The sequence below is a fragment of the Macaca fascicularis genome, chromosome 3, assembly GCF_037993035.2.
Source record: "Macaca fascicularis isolate 582-1 chromosome 3, T2T-MFA8v1.1".
In the NCBI taxonomy this organism is placed as follows: Eukaryota; Metazoa; Chordata; class Mammalia; order Primates; family Cercopithecidae; genus Macaca; species Macaca fascicularis.
In genome coordinates, this window is record NC_088377.1 from 10,866,548 (window position 1) to 10,881,247 (window position 14,700).

At 43.3% G+C, this 14,700-nt stretch overlaps 1 long non-coding RNA gene across 2 annotated transcripts in view; it reads left to right on the forward strand.

Moving 5' to 3' along the window:
* LOC102140471 (uncharacterized) overlaps positions 1-11,350 on the forward strand; it is a 69,060-nt gene extending 57,710 nt beyond the window's left edge. Inside the window, exon 4 of one of the 2 annotated variants that reach the window (XR_012432023.1) lies at positions 9,424-9,560. This is a non-coding gene — a long non-coding RNA (uncharacterized lncRNA). Of the gene's footprint in view, positions 1-9,423 lie in introns of both variants that reach the window. The other variant, XR_012432019.1, reaches the window with a different exon arrangement.
* The last annotated feature ends 3,350 nt before the right edge of the window (positions 11,351-14,700 follow it).

Consider the following 14,700-nt stretch of genomic DNA (forward strand, 5'->3'; position numbering starts at 1 on the left):
CTGATAGTGGGTGGGTTCTCATGAGATCTGATGGTTTAAATGTGTTTGGCAGTTCCCCCATCTTGTGCTGTCTCTCCTGCCGCCACATAAGATGTGCCTTGCTTCCTCTTCGTCTTCCATCATGATTGTAAGTCTCCTGAGGCCTTCCCAGTCATGCAGAACTGTGAGTCAATTACACCTCTTTTGTTATAAGTTACCCAGTCTCAGGGCGTTCTTTATAGCAATGTGAAAACAGACTAATACAGGAAATTGGTACTGGGATAGTGGGATACTGCTATAAAGATAACCTGATAATGTGGAAGCAACTTTGGAACTGGGTAACAGGCCGAGGTTGGGTTGGAACAGTTTGGAGGGCTCAGAAGAAGACAGGAATATGTGGGAAAGTTTAGAACTTCCTAGAGACTTGCTGAATGGTTTTGACCAAAATGCTGATAGTGATGTGGACAAGGAAGTCCATGCTGAGGTGGTCTCAGATGGAGATGAGGAACTTATTGGGAACTAGAGCAAGGGTCACTCTCACTATGCTTTAGCAAAGAGATGGTGGCATTCTGTTTCTGCCTTAGAGATCTGTGGAACTTTGACCTTGAGACAGATGACTTAGGGTATCTGTCAGAAGAAATTTCTAAGCAGCAAAGCACTCAGTGTGACCTGACTTTTTCTAAAAGCATACAGTCATATGTGTTCACAAAGAGATGATTTGAAATTGGAACTTATGTTTAAAAGGTTTCATCGTATTGCCCAGGCTGGACTTGAATTCCTGAGTTCAAGTGATCCACCCACCTCGGACTTCCAAGGTGGCCTTCCAAGTGCCGGGATTACAAATGTGAGCCACCTCGCCTAGCCTGGTGTCATATTTTAAATGCCTCTCTGGGCCTGATAACTTAAAGGGGCTCACATTCCCCAGATAGTTTTTTTTTTCCTATAGCAGGTGGCTGGAGGTGGTCCTTGGGTTGTGGCTGTATCACTGTAGTCTCTGACTCCGACTTCACATCACCTTCTCCTGCTAGTCTGTAAAAACTCCCTCTGCTTCCTTTCTCCTTATAAGGATACCTGTGATTGTGGTTAGGGCTGACCCAGATAATCCAGGATTAATCTCTTCCTTCAAAATCCTTAACTCGGCTGGGCACGGTGGCTCACGCCTGTAATCCCAGCACTTTGGGAGGCTGAGGTGGGTGAATCACCTGAGGTCGGGAGTTCAAGACCAGCCTGACCAACATGGAGAAATCCCATCTCTACTAAAAATACAAAATTAGCTAGACGTGGTGGTGTATGTCTGTAATCCCAGCTGCTCAGGAGGCTGAGGCAGGAGAATCGCTTGAACCCAGGAGATGGAGGTTGTGGTGAGCTGAGATTGCACCATTGGACTCCAGCCTGGGCAACAGAACGAAACTCCATCTTAAAAAAAAAAAATCCTTAACTCAATCCCATGTTGCCATGTAAGGTAATATTTAACTCTTTTATCAATACATAATGTTCACAGCTCCTGGGGATAAGAAATAGAAATTTTTGGCAGGGAGAGAAGGGCATTTCTTTTAACCTACCACAGAGGTTTGTTAAATTAACTAAATAGACAACTCATATTTACATACTGCCTCAAGCATTAGAAAGTAAACCCAAGGGCCGGGTGCCCAGCACTTTGGGAGGCTGAGGTAGGTGAATCATTTGAGGTCAGGAGTTTGAGAATCACTTGAACCTGGGAGGTGGAGGTTACAGTGAGCTGAGATCATGCCACTGCAGGCCAGCCTGGGTGACAGAGTGAGAGTCTGTCTCAAAAAAATAAACAACAAAATAAAATAAAAAATAAAATAAAATAAAATAAACCCATGGCCAGGCACGGTGGCCCACACCTGTAGTCCCAGCTACTCAAGAAACTAAGGCAGGAGGATTGCTTGAGCCCGGGAGGTTAAGGCTGCAGTCAGATATGATCATGCCACTGCACTCCAGCCTAAGCAACAGAATGACACCTTGTCTCAAAATGAATAAATAAATAGAAAAGAAAAAGAAAAGAAATCCAAGAGCTTAGCCTTAAAGGATTTTGGGGTAAGTTTCTTATTTTATCTTCTTAAGTCCAACTGGACCTTCCAAAACCCAGCATCCCTTTATAGCTAACTCTGGCAGGCCCCAGATCCTCCTGAGGGCAGCTGGCAGACGGCCACGAGCTCTCTGAGCAATGTCCAGTCACCCACTAACTCTTCAGCATCCAGGAACAGAGGAGGCATTCTCTGAAGGTTGCAGAGATTGTGAATGAGGGACTGGAAGAGAGGGAAACTTCTAGTCTCTTCTCTTAAGCTTCTCCCTCTCCCACTGCCTGATAAATCCCTTCCTTGGTGGGAAATATGAGCTCTCATTTGCCCTTGCTCCTCTGTGTGAAAGGGCAGGCAGCTGAGGGATGGTGGCAACTGTTGGCTTGCCTGAGTGTCTGGAAGCCTGGTGCTGAATGCTAATGAGGCCTTTCCACGCTGGCTGGCAGTAGGATGGAGGCTTGGGTAGGCTGGTACTTGGCATTGTGTAAAAAGAGCAACAGATAACACTGTCTTTGTTCACCGGCCATGATGTCATCTCAACACAGAAAATGACCCAGTCCAAGGATACACCCTGGGAACAACTCCAGTGTCCCTGTGTGATGTGGGAGAAGACTAGGGGACTCTTGGGGGCATGGGCTGTACCACTGGGGGCTGGCTGAGGCCAAGCCTACCGTGTGCCTTAGTAACTTAAGAAAGGATGGCCATGGATCAAATCTGAGGCAGAGAATCTCACTCAAAGAAAGACAAAATCTTTAAAGCTACTACATATAAAAATAAGCTAATAAGCACTACTGAATTATGAGAGAATTCACCACTGTTAGGCCCGTGGCATTTAGAAATGCTAAAGGGAGTTCTTCAATTTGAAAGAAAAAACATTAATGTGAAAAGAGAAAGCAATTGAAGGTATAAAACCCATGAGTACAGTTAAGTACATGGACAGACCCCGAATATTTTAATGCTATAAGTATGGTGTGCGGTCCACTCATCACTCTCATATGAAACCCAAAAGATAAATCTATCAAAAAATAATAATAGCAATAGCAACTAGTTAGGAGGTGATATAAAATATATAAATTGAGACAATTAAAAGTCAAAATATGTGGAAGGGGATGGAGTTAAAATGTAAACTTCTTTCGTTTTTTGTTTCTTTGTGATCTAAGTTGTCTTCTCTTTAAAATAACTTGTTCTAAGTCTATGAATTTTCTTTTTTTTTATCTTGGCTCACTGCATCCTCTGCCTCCCAGGGCCAAGTGATTCTCCTGTCTCAGCCTCCCGAGCAGCTGGGGTTACAGGCGCCTGCCACTATGCCTGACTAATTTTCATATTTTTAGTAGAGATGAGGGTTTCACCATGTAGGCCAGGCTGGTCTCGAACTCCTGACCTCGTGATTCGCCCACCTCAGCCTCCCAAAGTGCTGGGACTACAGGCATAAGCCACCGCACCTGGACTCTAAGATGTTTTTTGTAAGCTTCATGGTAACCACAACACAAAAACCTATAATAAATTCACCAGAAATAAACAGCAATGAATAAAAACGTATTTCCTCCAGAGGAAATACCTTAACCACAAAGGAAGACAGAAAAGAAGAGGGGAGTTACAAAACAACCAGAAAACAACCAACATAATGGCAGTAGTATGTTCTTACTTGTCAGTAATGAAACAACATAAATGGACTCAGTTCTCCACTTAAAAGGCATAGAGAGGCTGAATGGATAAAGAAATAAGACCCGCTTTACCTATAAATTGGGTCTTCTTACCAACAAGAAACCCACTTTACCTATAAAGACACACTTGGACTGAAAGTGTAGGTGTGGAAAAAGATATTCCATGCAATTGGAAACCAAAAAAGAACAGGAGTAGCTCTAGTTATATCAGATAAAATAGACTACAAATCAAAGACTAAAATGAAAGAAGGTCCCTATATAATGATAAAAGGATCAATTCGGCAAGAAGGTGTAACAATTACAAACATATATGCAACCAACGCTGCAGCCTTCAAGTATATAAAGCAAACATGAATAGATTTAAGGGAAAGACAGACTGAAATACAATAATAGTAGAAGACTTTTAATGTGCAGATTATTCAGATAGAAAATCAAAAAAGAAACATCAGAGTTAAACTATACACTATATCTAATAGGTCTAATTCACAATAGGAGAACATTTCAGCCAACTGTCGCAGAATACACATTTTCATCAGCACATAGAACATTCTCCAGAATAGACCATATCTTAGGTCACAAAACAAGTCTGAAGACATTCAAAAAAACATAAATCATATCAAGTATCTTTTCTGACCACAGAGGAAAAAAACTAGACCTCCACCTCCCAAGTTCAAACAATTCTCCTACCTCAGCCTCCCAAGTAGCTGGAATTACAGGCGTGAGCCACCGCACCCGGCCTAATTTTTGTATTTTTAGTAGAGACAGGGTTTCACCATGTTGGCCAGGATGGTCTCGAACTCCTGACCTCATATGACTCACCTGCCTTGGCCTCCCAAAGTATTGGGATTACAGGCGTTAGCCACCACGCCTGCCCCTAGAAGCTGTCTTCTTTTGTGTCTTTCACAATTGTCCAAAGACCAGCCCTGCCAGGGGCCTGTTTGTGTTTCCAGTGGTTGCAGTCCTTTAAGGCCTCTAGCATGAAGTGGAGGCGCAGGAGGGACGGCAGAACATTAGTGCTCCTGAGCTTGGACATGGGGTTGGGGTGAGGACCAGCACCAGCAGCACTAATGTGAGCAGCGATGACGCTTCTAGGCCCCACACTTGTGACCTTGCTACCTCTGGTGCTTCTCCCTGATGTGTTCTTCCTTGTAACCACCCCCGCCAAACCCTCACCCACATGGCATAGAGAGATGGGAGTAATGACTCGAAGAGCTACTCTTTGAAGTTATGTGTTTTGCAAATGTGTGTATGTGTGTGTGTGTTTGTTTGTTTTTTGCAACACAGCTTCACTCTGTTGCCCAGGCTAGAGTGCAGTGGTGTGATCTAGGCTAATTGCAACCTCCGCCTCCCAGGTTCAAGTGATTCTTATGCCTCAGCCTCCCAAGTAGCTGGGATTACAGGCATGCCACCAGGCTCGGCTAAGTTTTTGTATTTTTAGTAGAGGCAAGATTTTGCCACGTTGGCCAGAGTGGTTTTGAACTCCTGACTTCAGGTGATCAACCTGCCTCGGCCTCCCAAAGTGCTGGGATTACAGGCATGAGCCACGGTGCCTGGCCCCAGCAAATGTTATACTAACTCACTGTCACATCTCCAACTTAACATGGTTTTGCATGGATGATTTCAATATGGCCAGTGGTTTTGACACTTTCTCTAGCACTACCTGGAGAAGCAACTTACTTCCTTCACTGGTACTGGCTTACTGCAGTTGTGCTTCTGAGTTTGTTTTGGTTTGTGTTGCAGGATCTTGTTGGAGATTGGGGAAAGTAAGGCAATATGTAATTTGAACAAACAACTTCCCTATTCTTACATTATCTATCCCAGAATCATTGACTATAAACAGTATGAAAGAAGGCGAGTTCAAGGGTATAAAAAGCCTTCTTTACTGCTTCCTGAATATTACACAATGAGCTTTCAAAGACTCGTATAAGACCACCAGAAAAACCTGATTATTATTAAAAAAAAAAAAAAGCTAACTTTATTAGAAGCTTACTAGGTAAGGGAGCCACTGGCTGAATAATTCCACCCAATAGACTCCCCCAGGGTCTTGAGCCACGAGGTTTTATGTTTGGATGGTTAGCCACAGGGTGATCTTGGAGCAGAAGTTCATAATTGAGGTTTAAATTGTGGCTGGCCAGAATTTGTAAACTAGGAGAGGTGCTAAAGTTGTCTGTATTTGAACCGTTTATGAGCTTATCTTTCTAAAACATGACTCCACCAAACAAACTGACACTCAAGGTGTTTGAATTTGAACCAGTCTATCTGGATTTTAAGCTTGTGGTCTCTATATAGTTAATCTGCTTGACAAGTTATAATTTCTTCACCTTTCTATTACTGAGACATAATTTTTTTTTTTTTTTTTTTTTTTGAGATGGAGTCTCGCTCTGTCGCCCAGGCTGGAGTGCACTGGCCGGATCTCAGCTCACTGCAAGCTCCGCCTCCCGGGTTTACGCCATTCTCCTGCCTCAGCCTCCCGAGTAGCTGGGACTACAGGCGCCCGCCACCTTGCCCGGCTAAGTTTTTGTATTTTTTTTTTAGTAGAGACGGGGTTTCACCAGGTTAGCCAGGATGGTCTCGATCTCCTGACCTCGTGATCCGCCCGTCTCGGCCTCCCAAAGTGCTGGGATTACAGGCTTGAGCCACCGCGCCCGGCCTGAGACATAATTTTTGAATCATATTTCAACCACATCTATGGAAGAGAAAACATCTTTGAACTACAGCACTGGATGAGGTATTCATGGTTGGAAGTCACTTCAGTTTCAATAGATATGAGGTCTTCTTGTTTTTGTCAATAAGATCATTGATAAAATAGCGACTGTGTGGCAACATTTATGATTCTGTAGAAGTACATGTTTGATCACTGAAACACTGAAGAACTTTGTTTGTCGTCTACTTCTCAGCCAGGAACCAAATTTGCACAATTTAAGCCAAGAAATCTGATGTTATCTGCTCTGTTTGAAGAACCCAAAGAACTGGATGTGAGACTGTCAACCAGATTACTGAATTTTCTTTTTTCTTTTTTTTTTTTTTTGTGAGATGGAGTCTTGATCTGTTGCCCAGGCTGGAGTGCAGTGGCGCGATCTAGGCTTACCGCAACCTTCACCTTCTACGTTCAAGTGATTCTCCTGCCTCAACCTCCCAAGGAGCTGGGGCTACAGTCATGGACTACTCCATCTATACTTAAAAACAACACACAATTAGCCAGGTGTTATCTCCTAACTTTTGTATTTTTTTAGTAGAGACAGGGTTCCACTATATTGGACAGGCTGGTCTTGAACTCCTGACCTCAGGTGATTGCCCACCAGGGCCTCCCAAAGTGCTGGGATTACAGGCGTGAGCCACCACACCCAGCCCAGATTGCTGAATTTTCTAATGTCTTTATTTCCCAGATCTCTATAATATTAAAGATCATAGAAAAGACTGTAGGATGGAAGTTTAACGTTCTCTAAGATGGTGCCTGTTCTGCCTTGAGAAGGCAGTAGTATATCTAGAATGACTCTTTTTAACCCACTGTCAATCCAGTCCTGTGAATTTCTTAGGCAAGGAGACCTCTGGCTTTAATTACACTCCCTAGTTCTCTGTCAGTCTCTGAACCAAGGCACGTAGGGTTTTTTGAGCCACTTTTTGGGCCTTCTTTAAAGTGTGAAATAGGTATGCCTGAAGACAGAATAAAGCAGCACAGAATTGTTCCTCAAAGGTTAAGATTTAGGGTTTTAAATTGAAGCTCATATTTTCTTTTCTTTTCTCTTTTTTTTTTTTTTTTTTTGAGACAGTGTCTTGCTCTGTTGCCCAGGCTGGAGTGCAGGGGCATGATCGTAGCTCACGGCAGCCTTAAACTCCCAGGCTCAAGGGATCCTCCTGTCTCAGCCTCCCCAGCAGTTGGGACTACATATATGTGCCACTATGGCCAGCTGATTTTTAAATTTTTTTGTAGAGATGGGATCTCACTATATTGCCCAGGCTGGTCTTGAACTCCTGGCCTCAAGCAATCCTCCTGTCCCGGCCTCCCAGAGTGCAGGGAATATAGGCATGAGTCACCATGCCTGGCTTCTTTATCTTGAATTAAGAGATTTGAAGCCTTTTTTTTTTTTTTTTTTAATGAGGGGAAATCAATGGGCCAAAGGGACTCAGAGAAATATCAGGAACTTTCCTGATAGTTGGCATCAGCTTATAGGGTTGGCAAGTCTCTGTCCGACTTGTGGGCAGTAGCCAATTAGCTTTTGTAGCATAAATCCACTATCAGTCACTGGACGCCACCCAACGTTCCATTGTTGGCCAAAATACCCCATGATATTGTGTAATTGTCCTACAGCTTTGACACAAGTCAACACAAGTCTATTCCAGTACCAGGCAGTGAGATGTAGACATCAGCATATAGTTCCATAGTCAAGGAGACTAAGCAGAAGTAGAAACCTTCCTTAAAGCATCTGTGTAAGAGAAGAATCTTCCACTTGTACAGTTAGTCCCACATCAGTTGGTTACTTACTAACCTCTATTAGTAAGTGTGGTTGAAGTGCTAATTTCTATGAAAGGATACCCAAGTTTCATTTTAACCGAGACAGAAAATTCCCATTTTTTTTTGCATGACCTTATAAATAGTACTCAGTTTTTGGCCATCTGGCTTGTTATAGTATTTGCCATTTACACAACTGATTCACTACAAGGGATCGGTACTAATAGAAACTGGGAAATGCCCAAAGGGATGCTGTATCAGTCCATTCTCTCGCTGCTATAAAGCAATTCCTGAGACTGGGTAACTTACAAATAAAAGAGGTTCAATTGGCTCACAGTTCCACAGGCTATACAGGAAGCATGGCTGGGGAGGCCTCAGGACATTTACAATCCTGGCGGAAGGCAAAGGGGAAGCAGGTACGATTTACACGGCTAGAGTAGAAGGAAGAGAGAAAGGGAGGAGGGGCCGCACACTTTTAAACAGCCAGATCTCATGAGAACTCTATCATGAGACAACACTGGGGGGGATGGTGCTAACCCATTCATGAGAACCCGCCCCCATGATCCGATCACTCCCACGAGGACCCACCTCCAGCACTGGGAGGATTATTGACATGAGATTTGGGTGGGGACATAGCAAAACATATCAAACGTGGACATAATTCCAATGGTTGGTTAAATTAGGTTTAAGCCATGGAGCCACGAGGGGTACAAAGGCAGTATTAGGAACAGGGGCCCACACGGGTGACATAGTTAGGAGATAACACGTAGCTATTTGCAATCCAGAACCTTAAACCAGCAGAGAAAGGGGGGGGAACAAAGGTAAATAAGGAACAAAGGTAAATAAAAACAAAGCTATGTAAGGAACAAAAACGTGAAGACGCGTATAGCAGTCAGTTGTTCTAGGCATTTGAGATCTCGTTCTAATGTCTCGGGAGGTGAATCAGGTTGACTATTTTCAGTGAGAAGCAAAAATTGTGCAGCTGGAGGGCCCACTATGTTAAAGCAGGCTCCAGGGGTAAGGCGACAGAGGGCTTCAGGCACAGCTGCTGCTGCTACTGCTGCTCTGAGATGAGGTGGATGGGTCTTCGCTGCTGGATCAAGAAAAAGGTTGTCACAGGTTTTTGCTTCTAGGCTCCAGAGAACTGGATAAAACTTGGAAGGCTGTCTATATGAGTGAGCAGAGAGGTTTATAGTTAGGTAAGGCCAGAGTGGGAAGTTGTTGGAGGGTTAATTTCAGTCACAGGATATCTGCTTATGTTGGGATTTTGGTTTCTCTTTCCTAGGGCCACCATAACACATCTGGGTGGGCGTGGTGGCTCACGCCTGTCATTCCAGCAGTCTGAGAGGCCAAGGCAGGTGGATCACTTGACGTCAGGAGTTTGAGACCAGCCTGGCCAACATGGTGAAACCCTGTCTCTACAAAAATACAAAAATTAGCCGGGCATGGTGGTGCGTGTCCGTAGTCCCAGCTGCTCCTGAACTTGGACCCGGGAGGCGGAGGTTTCAGTGAGCCGAGATCGCATCACTGCACTCCAGCCTGGGCAACAGAGCAAGACTTTGTCTCAAAAAACAAAACAAAATGAAACAGATAACCCCAAACTTGGTGACATACAACAGAGATTTACTCTCACGGTTCTGGAGGCCAGAAGTCTGAAATCAAGCTGTGAGTATAACCACATTCCCTCCAAAGTCTCTAGAGGGAAATCTTTTCTTGACTCTTCCAGCTTTTTGTGGGCTGCAGGCTTTCCTTGGCTTGGGTCTTTGGCCACATCCCTCCAATCAACCTGTCTTCATATGCCTGCCTTGTCTCTCTCTGTTTTGTAAAAAGACACTTGTCATTGATTCAGGGCCTACCCAGATCATCCAGGATGAGCTCAGCTTGAAATCTTTAATTACATTTGCAAAAATCTTTCTTCCAAAGAAAATATTCATAGATTCTGACGCATGGACATATCTTCCTGGCAACCAGTCTTCAATCTATTACTGTTCCCCAAAATGGGAATTATGGCATAGATGACGTAAAGTTATAGAATTGTGATTACAGGTTAGGGGCTATCTGCAATAGCTAGTGTGACCCTAAATCTCCTTTGTTGTCTTTTAGTGTCAGGACTGGGCAGTTCTGAATGGCAAATCCTTGTGAGGGATGGACTTCCTGGGATAGTCCATATCCTAACAAATGTACCTTGTTCTGCCAAAATTATACTTCACAGGGTATAGACACCTTCTCACCTATATTGGGATTATGGAGATCCGAGTAAGTAGCCCAGCTAATGGAAGGCATGGATTCTGACCCCATGTCATGAGCAACTCCTCTTTCCCTGTACCTCCGTGTGCTCCACCAGATGCTACTTTGTTTGCAGCCAACATGCCCAGTACTGTTTATCTGAGACTAACACCTTGTACGCGTTAGAAGTGGTATTGAGACCTGTGTGTACAGAGATGTCCATTCTCCGAATTGTTCCAGCCTGAAGGTGCCTCATGGTTGCAGGCCAGCATGGCTAGGTTGAGGCTGTTTAGCAGAACTAAGTTCTGCGTTCCAGAGCTGCAACGCCGGAGGGGCTGAATGTTCCAGAAAGTTTTCTAATGCCCTGACTCCCGGATCTACCCTCTCCATGAGCTGTATATTGTGTCATGCCAAGACACATCCCTCTTTTGATCCTGGCTGAGCCAAGCAATGCTTTGCAGGGCTAAGAGGTCTGCCTCCCTGAAAGCAAAACTTGATGGTGATGGGTCAGTAGGGGGCCTGAGACAGGTGACAGTTGAATTAAAACTATTTTGGGAGAATCCCAAAGGGAGGAAAACACGTGCCAAGTAATTTTCTTGGTTGTGCACCCATCACTCACTGCAAAATGCAGATGTTTGCTTTATCTTAAGATGCAATGAAATTATTTACACACTAACTGCTTTAGTTAGCAGTTAGATCCCCTTTCTTGCTTAAGAGAAACTGAAACTTAAGAATTAGAGAAAAAAGATGTCCTGTAATTAGACTTCCAGGCATGGGCAGGCAATCTCTGTGTGGTTCCTAGTATTCTCAAATGGGAGAGAATGTTTATGAAACTCCTACTATGCCATAAGCCATTTATTAGAATGTTTTCTCTAATTGTTATATAACCCCTGTTTGCTAAAAGTATCTACATTTTTGTTTTATCCAAAGTCACAGTTAATATGTAAAATATATGGCATCTCCCCATGAGACGTGTACCCATAAAACGAAGGAATTGCCAAAGGTGTGTCAATGTATGGACGGTCAGTTGGACTCCTTCATTCATCTTCTTCACTGTAACCCACGTGTTTGATCTGAGTGTGTTTGATTAGTGACTCCAAGATTAGCAGAGAGCTACCGTCTCATCATGATTCTGCTTTACTCAAGCAGATCTGGCTGAACTGCCTGTGCCCTGCCACCCTGAGTCCACTTTCTCTATCAAAGTCAATAGCTGGGCACCTGCTGGGTGTGGTTTCCTTTATGCCCCAACCAATATTTCTTTCTTTCCAAAGAGTATTTGATATTTCACTTTACAGACATGGAGCTATTCAGATTTTCCATTGCTTCTTCAGTGAGTTGAGTGTTTTTCTAAATATTAATAAATGTGTACATTTTATGTAAGTTATCTCCAATGATATGAGGTTGTTAGTAATATGCTCTTGTTTGTTTGTTTTGTTTTTTAGACAGAGTCTTACTCTGTTGACCAGGCTGCAGTGCAGTGGCATGATCTCAGCTCACTGCAACCTCTGCCTTCCGGGTTCAAGCGATTCTCCTGCCTCAGCCTCCAGAGTAGCTGGGATTACAGGTGTCCGCCACCATGCCTGGCTAGTTTTTGTATTTTTAGTAGAGACGGGGTTTCACCCTGTTGGCCAGGCTGGACTTTGAACTCCTGAGTTCAGGTGATCCACCCGCCTCGGCTTCCCAAAGTGCTGGGATTTTAGGGGTGAGTCACTGCCGAACCCCTTATTATCTTTTTATTAATCATAATGATGCTATTTCTCATTCCTGACATTGGTAATCTGTGTCTTTCATTTTTTTTTTTTTCTTTTTCTGATCTGTCTGGCTAGAGGTTTAGCACTTTTTTTTTTTTTTTTTTCTCAAGGAACTGGCTTTTGGCTTCATTGATTTTTTTTTACCTTCATTGCTTTCTTCTGATTATATTGATTTTTGTTCTGATCTTTATTTACTTTCATCTGCTCATTTGGGGTTTCATTTGCTCTTATTCTAGTTTCTTACTAGAAACTAGAGGTCATTGTTTGAGATAGTTCTTTTTTTTTTTTTGAGACGTAGTTTGGCTCTTGTTGGCCAGGCTGGAGTGCAATGGCGTGATCTTGGCTCACAGCAACTTCCGCCTCCCGGGTTCAAGTGATTCTCCTGCCTCAGCCTCCCTAGTAGCTGGGATTACAGGCATGTGCCACCACGCCCGGCTAATTTTGTATTTTGAGTACAGACAGGGTTTCTCTATACTGGTCAGGCTGGTCTCGAACTCTCGACCTCAGGTGATCTGTCCGCCTCGGCCTCCCAAAGTGCTGGGATTACAGGTATGAGCTACTACGCCCGGCCGAGATAGTTCTTCTTTTCTAGTGTAGGTGTTAAGTAGTATAAATTTCCCTCTAAGTACTGCTTTAGTGCCACCCCACAAACATTGATATGTTGTGTTTTCAGTTTTATTCAGTTCAAAATACTTTTGAATTTAACTTTCAGTATCTTTTTAAAAAATTTTTAATTTTTTGTTTTTTTCTTAACTTTTGATATCTTTTTGACTAAGGGTGTTTGAAAGTGTATTTTTTTGGTTTCCAACTATTTGGGGATTTTTCTGGCTACCTTGCTATTGATTTCTAATGTAATTCCAGTGTGGTCAGAGAACCTACTTTGTGTGACTCAACTCCTTAGTTTTAAAAGCTGGGACAGATATTAAAGCATGTTTTTATGCAATGGTAACCTCAGAGAGGTGAATTTGGTGAAGGAAAGAAGGGGAATAATTACAAGAACAAAATGTTTGGGAGGGCGATAGTGGACGAACCAGGACTCAGGTGGGAGCGCTGCCTGAGAAGCAGTGTGCCTCTTCTTGTAATGGAAAGCAGGGCATGGTGTGCTGTCTGATTAGAGGTATGTTGAACGACTCTCAGGGGCACCTATTTCTTTTTTAGGGAACAATTTGAGGACATCCTCTCGCATGATTAGTCTGGGAGATATGCGGGAAGAATAATCATTTTACAGCGTAGGAGAGTGAATTTATTAGGGGAAAAGACAGCATTGGCTAGGAGAATTGCTGTCCGTTTGGGATTGGGGTGGGAACATAAAAGAGCACAGTCAGCCTCTTGTTTCCTTTCTCCCCAGCGTCATCATGTGTTAAGAGCTGCTAGAGCAGGCTGGCATGGTTATTAATCTTGGGGATGGGTGTTTTGCCAGACTTACACAAGAGTGAAGGGTGTTTGCAAGGCAAGACTCGTAGCATCGAGCTATGGCCCTGTTCATTCTTGCATCTCTTTCTAAATTGTACGTAACAGAGGTGCAAGTGCTGTCCTGTCTAGTGGTGATTGAATTGACCTCCTCCTCCCTGTGAAAACACCAATGTTGTCGTCATTTGCAATTCAGCTCAACATTTGTTGATTCCATATAATCTGTGCCCTTTTAGCTTTTCCTTTGAACCAGTTATAACATTTCCCTGGTTCCCGCAGGAGTAAAATACATTTTTTGAATACTACTTTTATATCTGTATGTCATGATTTTACCTTTCTGAAAATGTTATTTTAGCACCATATACCTATCACCTGGCATAAGAAATCCTTAGCAATAAAGACGGAACCATGTGTGTGTCCTCCTCCCCTCCCCCCTAGAGGTAAGCAGGTACTTGAATTTGGAACAATGCTTTCTCTAAATCTCTTAAAGAAGCTAGGTGTTATCTGTAAGGTATTAAGGGAAAAATATCTTGGCAATACAGGTATACGTTTCTAAAGTAGCACTTGAGAATACCAGTCTTGCTGTAGTAGATGTGGTTGTTTTCTGGTGTCTGTTTACAAAAACTAGGAAGAAATGAACGGCCCTACTGAAAGGTGAAACTTGTTAAAGTAAACCTCACTTTTAACATAAGGGACTAGGCCGGGGCCGGTGGCTCATGTCAGTAATCCCAATACTTTGGGAGGCTGAGTCAGGCAGATCACTTGAGGCCAGGAGTTCGAGACCAGCTTGGCCAATGTGGCGAAACCTTGTCTCTACTAAAAATACAAAAGTTAGCCAGGGGTGGTGGCGGGCACCTGTAATCCCAGCTAGTCAGGAGGCTGAGGCAGGAGAATCACTTGAACCTGGGAGGCAGAAGTTGCACTGAGCTGAGATTGAGACTGTCTCCAAAAATAAATAAAATAAATAAATAAATAAATAAATAAATAAATAAATAAGTAAAATAAGGTACTCTTCTGAAGCAGTTTGGAGAATTAAAAAAAAGAAGACGGGTGATCGCTTTTTGTTTCTCTAAGCCTTAATTCTCACTGGTGAAGTGTGAGAGATCGCGACAATGTGATTCTGTGGAAGAAAGAGAATGGCGTGGGCACTTACTGGGTGTTAGACAGTAAACACA